The sequence below is a fragment of the Octodon degus genome, unplaced genomic scaffold (assembly GCF_000260255.1).
Source record: "Octodon degus isolate 3935 unplaced genomic scaffold, OctDeg1.0 scaffold00092, whole genome shotgun sequence".
NCBI lineage: Eukaryota > Metazoa > Chordata > Mammalia > Rodentia > Octodontidae > Octodon > Octodon degus.
Window position 1 is genome coordinate 9,777,264 of NW_004524668.1, and position 15,860 is coordinate 9,793,123.

A 15,860-nucleotide genomic window follows, 5' to 3' on the forward strand; every position below is an offset into this window, starting at 1 on the left:
AGCGGCGGCTCGGGCTCGGACGGCCGGCGCCCGATCACAGTCCCGGGGGCCGCCGCATCCGGACGCAGCCGCCGGACCCGGCTCCCAGTGCGTCCCGACGCCTGGCCGGCCGCGGCCACTGCACGCGAGGAATCCGGCCCCGGAGCCTCACGTGGGAGCGACTCCAGGCCTGCGGCTCCTCCTCCCGCTCCTTCCGGGCAGCGAGGGCCCCGCTCGCCCCTCCCCTTACCGGGCCCCGCCCCCAGGCGCCCCGAGGAGCTTGGCGGAGCCCGGGTCGCTCCCGGAGCCCCCAACACTGCCTTTTCAGAAAAGTCGCCCGGAGTCCAGAGTGCCAGCCTCGAGCCAAGTCCTGGAAAGTCCCAAGTGAGTGTGGTCAGGAAAAGGCTGCAGGCCCTGCCTGGCTCTTCGGGTACCACTGGGGCGGCCGTGGCCCTGGCCCTGGCCCTGGCCCTGGCAGATCCGGCCAGCAGAGGGCGGAAGAAACCGGTAGGAAGAAGGTAGCACCCTGGAACTGTTCCTCCACTTTGTACTGTGACCTGCCATTCCTTAGGTGACAATAGGGGTGTGTACCTGCACCCCTGAAGGCACTGTGATCAGGTGGGAAACCCTGCGATCATACCTCACTTCCTGAGCCTCGGCTTCCCTATCTGTAAAATGGGGCATCAGTAATTCCCACTCTCCATCAGTGGAGCTACATGTGAACTCTGTGATTCCCAGAAAAGGCCAGGCCCTGGACTGGAAGTGTGTGTGTGTGTGTGTAGGTGTTACTCGGTGGCCACGCAGGCAGGACAAGGCACCTTGAAGGTCTGCGATTCTGCACTCCCCACCCCTGAAGTGAATGTTCTACCGGTTGCCAGTGTCCTATAAAGTGCGCTGCAGCTCCGGGGCCCCTTTGATCTAGGGATTACGACGCTGTTTGGAAGGACTAATTATCCCCCTTCAGCCTCAGGAGGCAGGTCTGGTTTCCTCCTATTGTAGACATGGGGGAGCCAAGGCTACACAGCTGGGTGAGAGCCACACACGCTCAGTGGGGCCCCAGAGCCCCCTCTCACAACAGGCACCCCGCCCTGCCCAGAGCTCATACAGGATCCCAGGGCTTCCACTGGCCCGGGACTGAACTGTGGGGAGTCTCTAATTCGCTGGCACATGACTCTCAGCAATCTGTGGGAACCAAATTACCTTCCCTCAAGTCTGAGGGTGGGCAGGAAGGCCCGCCTAGCTGCAGCCACAGTGGCCTGACCACCACCACCATGACCTTCCCAGCTTCCTCCCCTGCATCCTTGTCACCTTCCCAATGGCTGGGAAACTAGGCACCTCGGTGGAGGGCACACAGGCGTGATGACTGCTGAAGGCGCTCTGTGGTGGAAGCAAAAGACCCACAGGGAAAATACTGCACGCCTGGAAGAAGGAAACTGACCACAGGTCTGATGGCGGGGAGTGCTGGGAATCTCTGAGTCCTCTCTCTTGCCTGAGATGGAAGGCAGAACCAAGCAAGAGAAAGATCAGCCTACACACTGGGACCACCAGACCCTGGGTCCCGGAGACCTCTGTCCTGGAATGCACCCGAAATGCCTTGGGGGGGGGCGCCCATGGCCTGAATGAGGTGGGCTGTGCAGGGACCACGGTGCCAGGTCTGCTTCTGCAGGCATTCCTTTGACTTCCTGGCGTTTTTCATGTCAACACTTAGGACAACGTCTCCCATCCACAGTCACATTCACCCCAATTGCTTGACAGGAACAGAACTCCTGGTGGGGCTTTTATCTCCCCCTCCTGGTAGGAAGATGTCCTTTCCCCTGAACTCTGGGGAGAGGCAAAAGGCAGCCTGGGAACCAGTGTCATTTGGATTTGGTATCCGCAATTCAGGGGACGGTGGGGACTGTGGCAAATACGAAGTCAACCCCTGCAGAGAGGCGGCAGCTGTATGTGCTAAGAATGGGGGACCTAGTAGTTCTGGTTGTTTTCTTTTTGCAGCTATCGGCAATACAGCTTCTTATGTGAATTCTATGTTGGGAAGGTTGACAACTCTATGAACTTTAAGAAGGAGGAAAAGGAAGACTAGAAGGAAGAGCATCCGTGTGGACATGTGGAGAATGTCTGCCCCGCTGCCAGCTGCCACATTCATCCTCCTGCTGCTGTTGCTGGTCTCTCTGAACCTTTGAAGGAGCCTACAGTAGTCCCTCGATATGTCGTGGTTTGGCTTTTGCTGACTTGCTGTTTCATGGGTCTTCAAAAAATACTAATCTGAATTATTTATTGTGGGTGTTTTGCTATATTGCAGGATTTTGCAGCACTGTACAGTATACACATGTTGTTAAAATTACGTAGGTTTATGAGTTTAGAAAATGATTAAGAACATTAAAAGTGTTTTTAAAAGTGTGAGAAGGTTTATAAGAGTGTGGGATGGGTTTATAAGGCCTTAAAAATCTATATAAATACTAAAATAAGTATAATGTCCCTACTTTGCTGATTTTCACTTATTGCTGGGGGGGGGGGTTGGAACATAATCTCCGGGATAAGAGAGGGACCACTGTACACACATTTTCAACTGTGTTTCAGCCATCTGATCCAGCTCATGAGGCCACAGCCCTGGAGAACTTCTGCTTCCCTTACTTAGCAGAGTTGGGCCCTGAGTCTGTGTTTGCATGTGTGTGTGCATGCGTGTGTGTGTGTGTGTGTCATGCTGAGCATCACCATCATCCCAGTTTTCAAGGAGTCCAGAGCTGATAGCCCCTTGCTTCGTGGGCAGATCCCACCCAAAGGCAACTGAAGCTGGGTCTCAGTGGAGAGGACAAAGCAGGCCTAATATCTGAGTGCTTTAGTTGTGTAGACACTCCCTGTGCCTGGGCTTTGTGCTTTGCTGTTGTGGCCTTGAAATTCTTATTCGTTAAGCCAGGGGCCTTGCCCTTTGGGCTGCATTGGGCTGTCACACCAGCACACATGCTGGCAGCTGGTGGAGACAACTGGACCGAGGCTTGAGTTACTCCGTCCTTCTTGGAACACGCAGGCCAGGCCTCTGCTGCAGCAGGAAGCGCACTCTGGGAGGTCGGGAAAGGCATCATTAACTGTATCCCGCCAGTCCTTGTGGCAACTCAGTTTAGAGAGCACCGGCCTTGGTAGGAAGCTGGGGTGTGGGGTGAGGGACAGACCAGAATGGGCATCCGGTCAGAGGTGTTCCCTGACTTTGACCTCAGGCTAACAGGGTGCTGCCAAAGAAAACAGCATTGCCTGGGGACAGGGGCCAATGAAGGCCCATTCACAGTGGCCCCCTTGTTCCCAGGGGAACTTCCTTTAAATCACAGAAGAAAACCCCAAGGTGTATCTGGCTTAAGGAATGAAACCCAGAAACATCCCATTAAGAGCTCCTTTTCTATTTGGCATCTGCTGCAGTTGGATATTTGAGCCTGCTGGAATTGCTCAGGTATTTTCTTCTTGGCTGTGTTTTTAAAACCCGTAGAAGATGTTTTATTTTGATCTTCTGGCCCTCCGACTATCCTGGCTCCAGGCCGCTCCAGCTCAGACAAGGCAGGGACCTATGGTTCCAGTGAACGATGTGCTGTTTTCTGACACAACTGTGAGCTCCAAGCAAGACTTTTGGAGAGCCTGGGGGCTTCGGCTGCAGTGCCCCAATAGGCCTGTGACGCTGAAGGGGGACCTTTCTGTCTTGGCCTCAAGTACTTTCACTGACAAAAGCAGAGCAAACGGTTGGCTTAGGGAGTATGAGGGTGACTCTTGACTCCACACATTTGCTCCAAAACTCAATGCCTGAAAATGACAAGCACTGATCACCTGTAGCAGCTGTGGGGCAGGAATCCAGGTGTGGCCTAGCTCACAGACACTCTCAGCTGCAATCAAGATGGCCCCAGGCCTGCATCAACTCGAGGACTAGTGGGGGACAGTCTCCTCCGAGCCCTACCACTGGTGAGAGTCTTTTCCTTCTGCGCCTGGGGCTGAAAACCTCAGTTTCTCTTTAGCTGCTGGATATCCTCACAGGATGGCAGCTTGTCCCCGTAGGGGGCTCTGAGAAGAGCAAGTGACAGTGTGCACAAGACAGCCTCACCTTGGATGTGACACCTCATCACCTCTTCCCTGTTCATTAGAAGTGTGTCATGGGTACCAAGAGGCGGGACTCATCTTGGCCATCTTGGGGGCTGCCACCAGGAGGTGGGGACAGTCTCTGGAGGCAGAGTGACCCAGACTGAAACCCCACCTCTGACACTCATGGGCAAATTACTTCCCCTAGGAGCCTCAGCTTCCCCATCCATGGGGTGAAATGGCCCCATGGTGACACATGGTGGGTTGAGGTTTCCGTGAGATGTGGCTGATGGTGAGCACAGTGCCTGGTGTAGGGAAAACCTCAAAACCTGGACCGAGGGACAGGGCTGGGGGTGGCCGGTGACAAGCCCATGGTCTCTGAGCCACACCAACACCCCATAGGCACCACAGAGATCTGTAGCCCGCAGCCGGCGCCCAGTGACTCCAAAGTGACTTCCAAGTGCCTTGGCAAACTGTTGGCTGCCCCTGTAGCCGAGGCCACCAGCAGGGACAGTGTTGAGCTCCTGGCCTTCCCTTGGCCATCGCGGTAGGACTCAGTCTGTCTGGGGCACAGGTGCAGCATGGGGGATTAAAGTGGGATTTGCCCAAACCTGCTTAAACCTTTGTCCTGGGGGGTGCAGGATTTTACTGGAGTTCTACTTTGCCATCTGTCCTGGCGATGCCGGAGACCTTTGTGTGGCTGCCACGGGCTCACCAGCACCCTTTGACAGTCTTCCCAGGGCCCCAAGGGACCTGGCGTGGATTCAGATCCCCTCCAGGGTTTTCCAAGGGGCCTGCCCTATAGGCAGAAGCTGAGCCCAGTTCTTGGGCAGGACGGGAGCAGTAAAGCATTTCAGAGCACAGCTGGCCTGCTGCGCGCGCGTGCGCGCGCACACACACACACACACACAGACACATACACACACTGGTTTGGGCCAGAAATTAGCTTTTTTAAATTTTAAGACAGGGTCTCACTATTCCCACTCCTGCTGGCCTGCAGTTAGGGGGGCGGGTCCGGCTTCAGCCTCCCTGGTGCACCGCTGTACCCAGCCCAGATTAGATCCTTCCTTATTCAGAGGCTACGTGTCCCCGATCTCCTCAGCCCCTTGGGGAGTTCGCTTCAAGCAGGGACATTTCTACAGGAAGTTAAAAGCTACTAGCTTGTTCAGGATAAAAAACGACAACAGCAAAATGCTACCGCTTACGATGGCGGCTGTTCTCTTAGTGTGTGTTAGGCGCTATACTAAGAACTTTCCACATTCACTCAATTCTTCCCATGTCCCCAGAAGCGAGTACAGGGTTATCACCTCCAATTGACAGCTAAGGAAACGGACAGAGAGGCAGGTCTTTAACCCCCAGAGACACAGTAAGTGAGGGACGCATCCCGCAGTCGGCTGCAGGGTCCCTATGGGCAGCCAGGATGCCCTCTGGCAGCTGGTGACTTGAGTATTTTATCACCCCAGGGCTGTGCTTCCCAGCCTTTCAAGCCTCTAAGCCACGTAGTCCCCCATGTGCTGAACGGAACACTGGAATCGAGGGAGGGTAAAGGATTTCTCCAGCACGCTGCGACCAGTAAGTACAAGGGTCCAGCCCTCACAAGCGGGGTACTGCTAGGGCCGCCGGTAGGTGGAGCAGTTCCCTCCTTCCTCGCCCCTCCCAAAGCTGAGTTCCCAGGAGCCCTTCCGAAGACTCAGGGCGGGACCGGCCCTCTGCTGTCCCTGGTGGCCACCAGTGGAATTCCACCCGGGGTCCTCCAACCTGGGGTTTTGGGTTATGGGTTTTGGTGTATTAGCCCAGGCTGGCCTTGAATTATGGCCTCCTGCCTCTGTCTCCCCTGAGTGACAAGATTACAAGCGTGTTTCTCTATGTTTGGCTTCGGCCTGGGGTTTTGGCGCTGGGAAGTAAACTAGCGTAAGATTTGGATCTCATATGTCCTCTTCCTTGTATGTCCTGAGCCAGGGGCTCAGGGAGTGCTTTATAGAAGAGAGAAGAGCACATGAACACATAACAACAGAGAGGGGCAGGTGACTACGAGAGACCCTGTCTCCAAAATTTTTTTTTAAATGTGCTCATTTAATTAACCAGTTAACAGAGATAGGACTGTTACTGGTTGTTATTATGGAGGATGATCATAAGATATAATATGCCCTTTGTGCATAGTAGCCCAGTTCAAATCCCCAGAACAACTGTACAAATGTGATTACTCTCCTTGCTTTATGGTGAAGAGGTTAAGCACAGAGAGGTTCAGTGTGTTGTTTCCGGTCACACAGCTCGCAGAAATTTGAGCCAGGATTCGAACGCAAGCAGTTGTGGCTCAAGAAACTCTTCCTAGTGAGGGGTTATGATAGGCGCTGTAAACCTAGTACTCGGGAGGCTGAGTACTGCAGGAGGGTCGCTGCATGTTTGGGGCCAGCCTAGGCCATGTAGTGAATTCAAGGCCAGCCACCAGGACCCTCAGCGCCTCCCTGCCGGCCCAGCCCTGTTCCCCACTCCGTCCTCTGAGTGCTCAGCCTGCCTCTCTCCTGACCTCACCTCCTCTGCCTTCCTGCAGGGGAAACCCTTGGGAGAGTCGTGGGGCACCCCAGGGCGTGAGGTCTAGAGCTGTGTACTTCCCTTGCTGCAGAGACTTCAAGCCTCTAAGCAAGGTGGACAGCCAGGGCACCCTCCCAGTCTCAGTTTCTCCATTTGTAAATCGAGATAAGAACACCTGGCTGTGTGCCAGGACCACCCTGTGGGAGAAGGGGGTGCAGCTGGGAAAGGCTGCACAGTGCTGGGCACATGGACAGCCGGCTCAGGCACCTGGGACCTCCCCTGGAACTCCTGTCCCCATGCTACAGCCAGGGCCATCAGACTCCAACGCCCGGATGCTTGCGGCCCAACAGGGTACTGATGTGGGAGTCACTGCTGCACCCACATGACTCTGATGGTCACTCTCCGGAACGCCCCGAGTCTTGTCACCGGGCTGCTGCCACCTTCCCTAGGAAACATGATGCTCCCTACGGCAACCAGGTTGAGGAATGGCTCTGAGGTTCTTGCCCGGTTAGCAAGGAGCCCACAAGATGCTGGCTCAGCCTGTCCCTTTAAGATTTAAAGGTTCCATCTCTCCTAGAGACACAGCTCACAGGGAGTAGGAACAGGGCATCAGTGAAGACCCAGCCTGAGCCTTTCATGGGAAAATCTCCATGCCGCTCACAAACAGCACTGAGGCCTCCCTGCTCTGAGGTGGGGCTGAGCTCCTCTGAGGCTGAGAAAAATGGGAGCTCAGAGAGGCTCAGATGCTTGCCTGGGGTTGTACAGCAATCCTAGGCCCAAAGAAATGGACTTCCATAAGCCCTCAGGCCGAACTTCTCAAAGTATGTTCTCCGAGCTAGAGACAGGATCAGCATGCCTGGCAAGTAGGAGAAACCTGAATTCCACCCTGCCCAGGCTCAGAGTGGGGCCACAGCCCTCCAGGTGGCCTAAAGCTCAGGGCCACTGCCCTGTCCGGTGGGAGGGCTCTGGGGCTTGGTGTCCTTCTGAGTGGGTGGAAAGAGGCATCAGAGCATGACAAGGTCGAACTGCCAGTGGCTGCAGTGTCACAGTTATATAACGTCCCTTCCTCCTCCCCCACAGCTTCCTGCATCCAGAGTCCAGGCTCAGGCGGCCACCTGCCTGGCCTGGGCAACCTGTCCCAACATGCAGGGCAGCTCTGCGGCAGCCCTGCCCGGCCCTCCGGCACTGCAGCTCAGCAGCTGGGACTCCAGGTTGTGCTTCTCGGTAGAGGAGCACGTGGGTCCCTGCACAGCCATCTAGGTAGACAGGGGCTTCCATGGCTGCAAAAGGCCCCCGGCCATGGGCCTCACTGTCCCAGCAGCCCCAGCAAGGGCCCAGCCCGGACAGCCAGGCAGGATGTCCTTCCTGGTGGGTATCAGGAAGAAACCGCAGGCCCTGCCTGTCTTAGGACAGAAGTTGCCAAGGACCAGGGTCCCAGCGGGGCTAATTAGAATTGGTTCTATGTTCTTCTTTCCCCAGAATTGTCCTTTAAATATCTTTGGGCCTGTTTCAGCAGGCAGATTTGTTGAACAGATACGCAGGCAGGACTGGCATCTTCCCCCTCCAGTTTCTCATTTAAACAAACAAGCAAACATGTGTTTTGCTAAATGGAAAAGAAGCTGCATTCTTTCTGTTCTAAAGCTGTGGGCTTTGAAGTGAGTATAGTGCTGCATTCCTGTAATTCCAGCCCTCAGGAGGCTGAGGCGGAGGAGTCTAAGTTTAGGCCCCTTGGGCAACTTAGTGACTTAGCAAAACCCTGTGTTCAAAAAAAAAAGGGGAGGGGGAGGAGGAGGGGGTGCTGGGGATGTAGCTCAGAGGGCTGGCCCTAGGAAAATCCCTCCTCCCTGCCCCAGAAAAGTGAATTTCAAATTGGACTACTTCTCCCACACTGAGGACCCTGTAGGTCACAGGTGAGGGTCCTGGAGTGAAAGGCCACTGTGCTGGCTGCTGGACCCCAAGGCCTCTTGGAAATGGAAGGCAGGAACAGGGTCTCTCATTCTTGTAGCGCTGGAAACCCAAACCAGGGCCTCACGCATGCTAAGCAAGTGTGTGACCATTGAGCCGCATCCTAAGCCCATTTTATTTTTATTGTGCTGCAGGTTCTTGCTAAGTCACTAAACTGCCAGGTTGCATTGATCTTGTGCTCTTCCTGCCTCAGCCTCCTGAGTGTCTGAGATTACAGGGGTAGCCCTGTGACTGGCAGGGCAGAGTGTTGAGCGTGCTCTGTGTCCACAGCGCTGGGCTCACACTCCTAAGGATCCTCCGTCCTGGCTCAGGGGGGTCGCCGTGCATAGCCATTTTAATGCTGAGTAAACTGAGGATAAGAGAAGGATACAGAGGTTGCATACTGGTGGCGCCTGAAGCCAGCCCTGGCTTGTGAGTGTGTCTCTCCTCACGTGACCCACCTGGCACAGTTCAGAGAGGCTGAGCCAGAGCTAATCCAGTGCCCTCTGTTCCTTTGTCTGCTCTGTGTCACCTGTGCCCATGCCTGGGAGGCCCAAATGTGTTGGACCAGAAGGAGCACTGGACAGGGAGTCAGGAGGCACGCACTTGGTCCTGTTGTTAGGGTAGTCACAGACTGCCCTCTGCAGCACCCTCTTTTCCCTGTCTACGTAATTAGGGGTCCCATTACGCAGTCTCCCAGGCCCCTTCTCATGCTTGGCCTCACTGACTGGAGGCAGCAGAGTCCCCTGGGAGCAGGAGGCGGATGCACGCCTGTCCACCTGAGTGTTCTGCAGCTCCGTGTGGCAGGGCACCACGCCACTGACTGGAGCCGTCTGACTGGATTCAGAGACTGAGCGTGGAGTCATAAGGTCTTCCAGGACATAGGCTCAGCCACAGGGAACACTGCAGAGCCGGCAGGCTGCGTTGGGCTTACAGACATATTTTGTTTTTTCCCAGTGTTTTTTTTTTTTTTTTTTTTTTTAACAATTCACATTAATTGCCAACATCTAAGGATCAGGAGACGTTCCATAAAAATCAGGATTTCTGGTTTCTCTGGAGAAAACAAATCTCAAGATGGGCTAGAGGCTAGGCCACAGTATGGTCCTGGGATGTCAGGCCAACACTCGGTACTGGTCCCCCTGCCTTCCCACTGCTGGGCATCTGGCCTTGTTCCTGTCCCTGCTCCCACGGCTGGGTCTCAATGCCTCCTGTACAGCGGCTGTGAAACCACAGCTTTTCTCATTGTGCGCCCTTCTCCCTGGGACATGTGGCAATGGAGACTTTTTGGTGGTCACCCCTGAGGGTGGCGATGCTGTTGGCAACTATTGGGTGGGGCCGCTCATTTGGCTAACTACTGGCTGTGCCTGGAAATCCCCACAGCTTAGCACCTGCTGGTGTCCTGGGATTGCAGCACTACGGCTGAGAACCACGGGCTGAATCAAGAGCCGCCAAGAGCCAGGAGCAGGATCCCAGGAGGGTCAGGAAGGGGCCCAGGCACCCACGCCAGGGAAGGGGTCCACAAAGTGTGAGAAAGCAATGACAGGGCCGGGGGCTTCTGGGGACCCAGGCTGTCTTTGCCTGACCAGAACCACCAAGCAAGAGAAAACGATGGAGGTTGGGACAAGCACAGGCTGCCTGGGCTGGCATTTCTGGTCTCTAGTTTTCAAGGCCCCTTATTTTCCAGACAGATCTTATTTTGGGGGAGGGGAGCCGGGAGGCCAGCTAAGGGGCACGGTCATGCAGGAAGGGTCTTCAGGCTCTGTAGGAAGGCGCGGCAGAGCCCTGCGCTCCTTGCACTGGGATGCAGGATAATTCTCCGCACCACCTCAGAGAAGACACTTAAGTTCTCGGGGCTGCGCTTTCCCCACCCGTTGGTGGGATTGGTGAGGGCACTAACTCTGGGTTTAGGGTCCTTTCCCCCAACTGCTTGCAAGAGAAATGTTTTAGGATTTTTTTTTTTTTCTCCCAGACTTTGTAATATCTGCCCATACGTAATGAGGCTTTCTGGCAATGAGCACCAGGTCTAAACAGAAATTCCTACACGTCTCATGTACATGGTATTTACATAGCCTAAGGATAATTTCATGCAATATTGTTAGTAGGTCTGTTTTTTTATATTTTGTTTGTTTTCTGGTACTGAGGACTGAACACAGAGCCTTCCCCCTGAGACATATCCCCCACACTTTTGAACTATTTTTTAAGATTTTTGAGATAGGGTCTTGGGAAGTTACTAAGTGGCCCCAGCTGGACTTCAACTTGAGCTCCTCTATCTCAGCCTCCCAGAGGGCTGGGACCTGGGCCTGCACCGCCATGGCAGTGTGCATCTGTGTGTGACCGTGACCTGTCACAATGGTCAGGTGAGGAGCTTTCCACTTGGGGTGGGTGTGGGTGCTTGCAACACTTCAGATTTTGGAGCTTTCTTTTTTATTCTGAATTTTGAGATTAAGGATTCTCAATGTGTATCCACGTAAAGTTTACGTGGGCCACAGCACCACCCTGTGTGGGGAAAACTTCATCATCACTAAATCCCATGAATATGGGCTGAGGGTGTAGCTCAAGGGTCAGTTGCTGGTTTCACGAGCATAAGGCCCTGGGTTTGATCTTTAGCACTGAAAAAAAAAAAAAAAGAGCTGTGCAAATACCCTCAACTATTATATCCATGGTGGGAGAGGAGCCTGGAGGTGGGTGAAAGAAATCACTCTGAACTTTTGCAAGTCACTGCAAGTGAGTGAGGAGCCCACATCTGGACCAGACAGGTGGCCACCTATAATCTCAGCTCTCAGAAGGCCAAGGCAGGAGGACCACCATGGGCTTGAGGCCAGCTGGGCTACATAGTGAGCTCAGGGCTAGGCTGAACTCCACAGTGAGACCCTGTCTCAAAAAGCAGAAAATCCCCCAAAGAACCAAATAAATAAACCAAGAAGGGGAATGCTGAATCAAAAACTTCCATTATACCCGCATCTCTGCTGTTCACAGGCCCCTGGATTGCAGGCTTTGGTAGCCTGTGTAACTTTGGGGATCGAAGGATGATTCCCTTACCAGCTCCACACAAGAATAACTATCCAGGGTCCTGGTTCATCTTCCAGAAAAACACATGAGATGCTTAATAAGACAGTGAAAACAAGGGTTGGCAAGATAGCTTGGTAGACTAAGCACCTGCTTAGGCAAGCGCAGGGACCAGGGTTCGATCCCTGGCACCACATGCCATGCTGACCCCACCCCTGGGTGTGCTGAGCTGGCCACCAAGTCCGGGTATGGTGGTGCACACTTGTCATCCTGTTAGGGGGAGGAGAATTAAAAAAAAAACCTGGGAAAGCAGAGAACTGTCATATCATTAGCACAAGTGCTTGCTATTCATAACCATGACCCACCGGGCAGTGAACAGCATGATCATTGCATGTTCTGTGTCATTTTTAGTGAAATGTTATCTATATGTATATCGATACTGAAGATTGAACCTAAGGCCTTATGTATTCTTGGCGAGTGACCTACCACCCTTGAGCTATATCCCCAGCCCATTTTATTTTATTTCATGATACAGTCCCGCAAAGTTGCTCAGCTGGTCTTGAACTTGTGATCCTCCTGCCTCAGCCTCCCAAGTAACTGGGATTACAGGTGTGCACCACTGCACCCAGCCTCACCCTTGTGCACACGGGGAGTAGGAGAAGTTTCCACAGCAGGCTGCACATCTCAGGAAGAGGCAGTGCTGAGGTGGGGCTTGCTAACTTGCTAACTCAAGCTTGGGCCTCAAGCCTCTGTACTGTGCAGCCTAACTAGCACCAGGCTAATCAGCCAATTAACCAACCCATTGACCAGCTTGGTGGCCTCTCACTTAGACTTGCGTTCCAGGCTGCCCATCCCCCCAGCTCTGAGATGCAGACAGGCTCCCCCTCACCCCCAACTTGGGTCGGTTTCATCCAGGCCTGGGCGAGCTGCTGCTGCTGCTGTCTCCAATTGAGTGATACTGGAAAACTCTAGGAGCGGAGGGGAGCAGAGTTTGCATTCAATAAATATTTCTTATTAATGCTAGAGTAATGGGACTGGGATTTTTTAAAATTAAATTTTGTTTCTATCCTAATGTTTTACAACTGATTTAAAAGAAGGGAACTTTTTACAATGCCTGCACCCAGGGAGGGTGCAGAGGGCAGTGGGTTTGAGTTGGACGCAGGGATGGCGGAGAGGGCAGCATGGCCAGTAGATGCCAGTGTCCTCACTCTCGAAGATTCCTATATAAAGAAGTAGCTGAGCTGTTCTTTTTTCTCTGTGCCCATCTGCAAATGCACTGGGGAGGACTCGGGTTCCCTGAAGGTCTCAATGCAAAGCCCGACCCTTCCAGGCAGAGCAGAGGCAACCCAGGCAGACAGAAGAGAGGACAGGCGGAGCACACGAGGGGTTGTTTCTAATTTATGTGACTCTCAGCACAAATGCTGCGATGTTCTGAACAGACAGATGCAGAAGCACCAAAGCCCGGATGTGCTCTGCGGAGCCTGCCTTCCTGTCCCCACCCTCCATTCCTGGTCTGTAACCCTGGTGGCCCCCCCACCCCAGTGAGCCCCGTTCCAGAACTTTCACTGTGTTCACCTGGGTTAACCACGCCATTTCCCCAAATGGCTGTAAAGCCGGTGGAAGGGCCTGCGCTTTTCCAGCTCCAGCTACGTATTAGTCTCCCCTCAGATATGACATGGAAGATTAAAAAATTGCAGTTCTCAGAACTCGGGATTTCCTGGCCTATCCCAACTTACGCCCATCAGATTGTGCCCTGTTCCTGGTCTGTGCCCAGTGCCCACAATTCCCCTGGCCCATACAAACCGCCACCTCAGACCTGCCAGGGGCATCAGCCCTAAGGGACCCCGGAACCCCTGAGGGGTCTGGCGACCTCCACACCTGTGGCGAAGGTGTCTATAGGTTTAAGCCTCAGAAAGGGGCTGCGCTGCTGGAGAGGCTCAGCGCCCAGAGATTTCAGGATCTTGTCTTGGTTGCTCGGTTGTCACTCTGGCTTCTATCCCAGAGTGTGGCCCGTGGCTTCTGCATTCAGGTGGAGGAGGAGGCCTTGCTGTCCCTGAGATGTGCAGCCACGGGGTGGGGCAGGGCCCAGGTCTAACGGAGCTTTTGACTCAACCCTGGCTCTGGGGTCCTGGGCACTTCCCCGAGGTCGCTGTTCTGGGGTGTGGCTTGCCCGGACGCACTTACTAGCTGGCCCCGTTGGCTTCACCTTCAAAATGCAGCTTGAGTCCTATGGTTTCTCACCAGCCCTTCTGCCGTCGCCCTGATCTCAGGCACTGCTGTCTCTCATGGGACTTTGTCGTAGTCACTTCCTAACCTTTTGTCCACCATTGTCCTCTCTCCACCATCATCCAGGGTACAGCCAAGCAGCCTTTGTGAGCTCCTGCCTGGAGCGCTCTGCCAAGTACCTATTTTTCGTTCACTAAACTCTGAACTCAGGGCTGGGGAGATGGCTCAGCGGAATAAGTGCTTCGTTGGCAAGCGCAAGGGCCTGAGTTCAATCCCTGGTTCCACCAAAAAAAAAAAATTGGGGCCTTCCCCTTAGCTCAGTCCTTTAAGTGGCTGCTTCAACAAAGCAGTCAGGCTCAGGTTGCTGTGGTTCATCCCTACAACACAAGCCAGCCAAACCTACCCTGAAGGCATTTGGAGAAAAAAAAAATCCTTCTGCCTAAACTCTGAACTCCTGAAAGGGATAAAAATGAGATCATCTGTCCCCTGGCTCCTGCTACTGTCAACTGCATCCTTTTCCATTTTTGACTTCATTAGCCACCCTTGGTGACCTCCTTATTCTCCTGTCACTAAGCTCAGGGCCTGTCCCGTGCTTGCCTCTGGCTGGGAGGCCCCGCTCCCTGTACCATCTGTGCCTAGGTCTCATGGCTTAGGTCTCTCCTAGATGCCATGCCTCTGGAGGGTCTTTCTAGCCACCTTATCTGAAGATCTGACAGTCGACTGTCCCATCTGCTGTTTTCTTTTGCCGTGGTACCAGGGTATTCCTGAGATTTCCTACTAAATGCTTACTGACCATCATTTCCCAGTAGACGGTACACTCCTCAAGGACAGGCACCATTTTTGTCTTGTCACCCCTGTGTCCTGACTCTCAGGACAGATGCCTGACACATAGAGTTGATGTTCAATTATTTGCTGAATAAATTAATTTGTGGACAGAGGGCCTGTGCAACCTTTCCAAGTGGCCTTGGATCTAAGCTTGGAGGCATGGGGTTCTGGGTGGGGAAGTTTTCTTCCCCGGACCCACTATGGTGGCACTTCATTTCATGGTGACTTCCCACTTCCAGACAAAGGAAAAGTCCCATCACAGTAGTAGCTGCACCCACTTGCTGGGCGTTTGCTGTGGGCCAAGCCCTCGACCTAAGTTCTTCACAGGCAAGCAATCCTCCTGTGCCCATTTTACAGATGCTGAAGAAGAGGCACAAGCTTGCTTCAGCTTTGTGTGGTAGCAGAGCTCACTCCCCTCAAACACCTGAAAGGCGTGGCACTTCTCCCAGGGAGCTCACGGCAGGATCCCAGGTTGGTCCCCATGCAGCAGTAAGTTCCCACTTGGGCGCAGAACACTGACTCCGAGTCTTTGGGTGGCCTCATTTTCTCGACAACCACCACATTTTTCCAGGTCCCAGGCTGGGATGCTCAAAGATGCAAACATCAGAGTAGGTGGTGATGGCTCATCCTGGGACACTCAGGTCACCAGGCTCTGCCCCTGCGGCCATCCCAGGCTGCCTGAGGAAGTTGGCCTGAGGCCCGGGGTCCTGCCTGGGAAACGGTTGCAGGACCAGCAGTGGAGGAAGAATGCAGGGGCAAGACCTGCCTTGGAGCTTGGTGAGACGAGCAGGAACCACCCACAGGCTGGCTTCTATGGCAAGGGAAAGGGGCCACGGGCACCTGCTGCTCAGCAGAGCCTGTCCAAAGCACAAGCACAGGGCAGAGTGGGGTGAAGGTGGCACTTCAAAACAGGCCTCCTTGTGTGCCCTGAGTGAGCTTGGAACTTACAGGGCTCAGGGGGAGAGAGTGGGGAAGAAATGGACTGGAAGAGGAGATTCCAACCCAGCCTAATGATCGTGTCCAGAATCCTGCATGCTCCTCCCTTACTTGAGATGCTGACCCTGGCCAGGTGGGTGGAAAGCCAGGTGGACGACAATGTCCAGCAGAGGCTCAGAGTGTCACTGGTGCTCAGTGGACAGTTCCTTCCCCTTTGTCTCCCAAGATCCACATTTGGAATAAAGGAACTTGAGCTTGGGATCTAAACTGCCTTCTCAGGGCCAGGGAGATAGCTCAGTAGAATAAGCACTTCCCTGGTAAGTGCAAGGGCCTGAGTTCAATCCCAGGTTAAAAAAAAA

At 53.9% G+C, this 15,860-nt stretch overlaps 1 protein-coding gene across 2 annotated transcripts in view; it reads right to left on the reverse strand.

Moving 5' to 3' along the window:
• Nucleotides 1-15,860, reverse strand: part of Kazn (kazrin, periplakin interacting protein) — an 802,099-nt gene that overhangs the window by 116,216 nt on the left and 670,023 nt on the right. The window contains exon 1 of one of the 2 annotated variants that reach the window (XM_023722519.1): nt 65-68. The exons of the other annotated variant lie outside the window; for it this stretch is intronic. The gene's annotated coding sequence lies outside the window, so the exon portion shown is untranslated. Of the gene's footprint in view, nt 1-64; nt 69-15,860 lie in introns of those variants that run through there. 2 annotated transcript variants of the gene reach the window in all.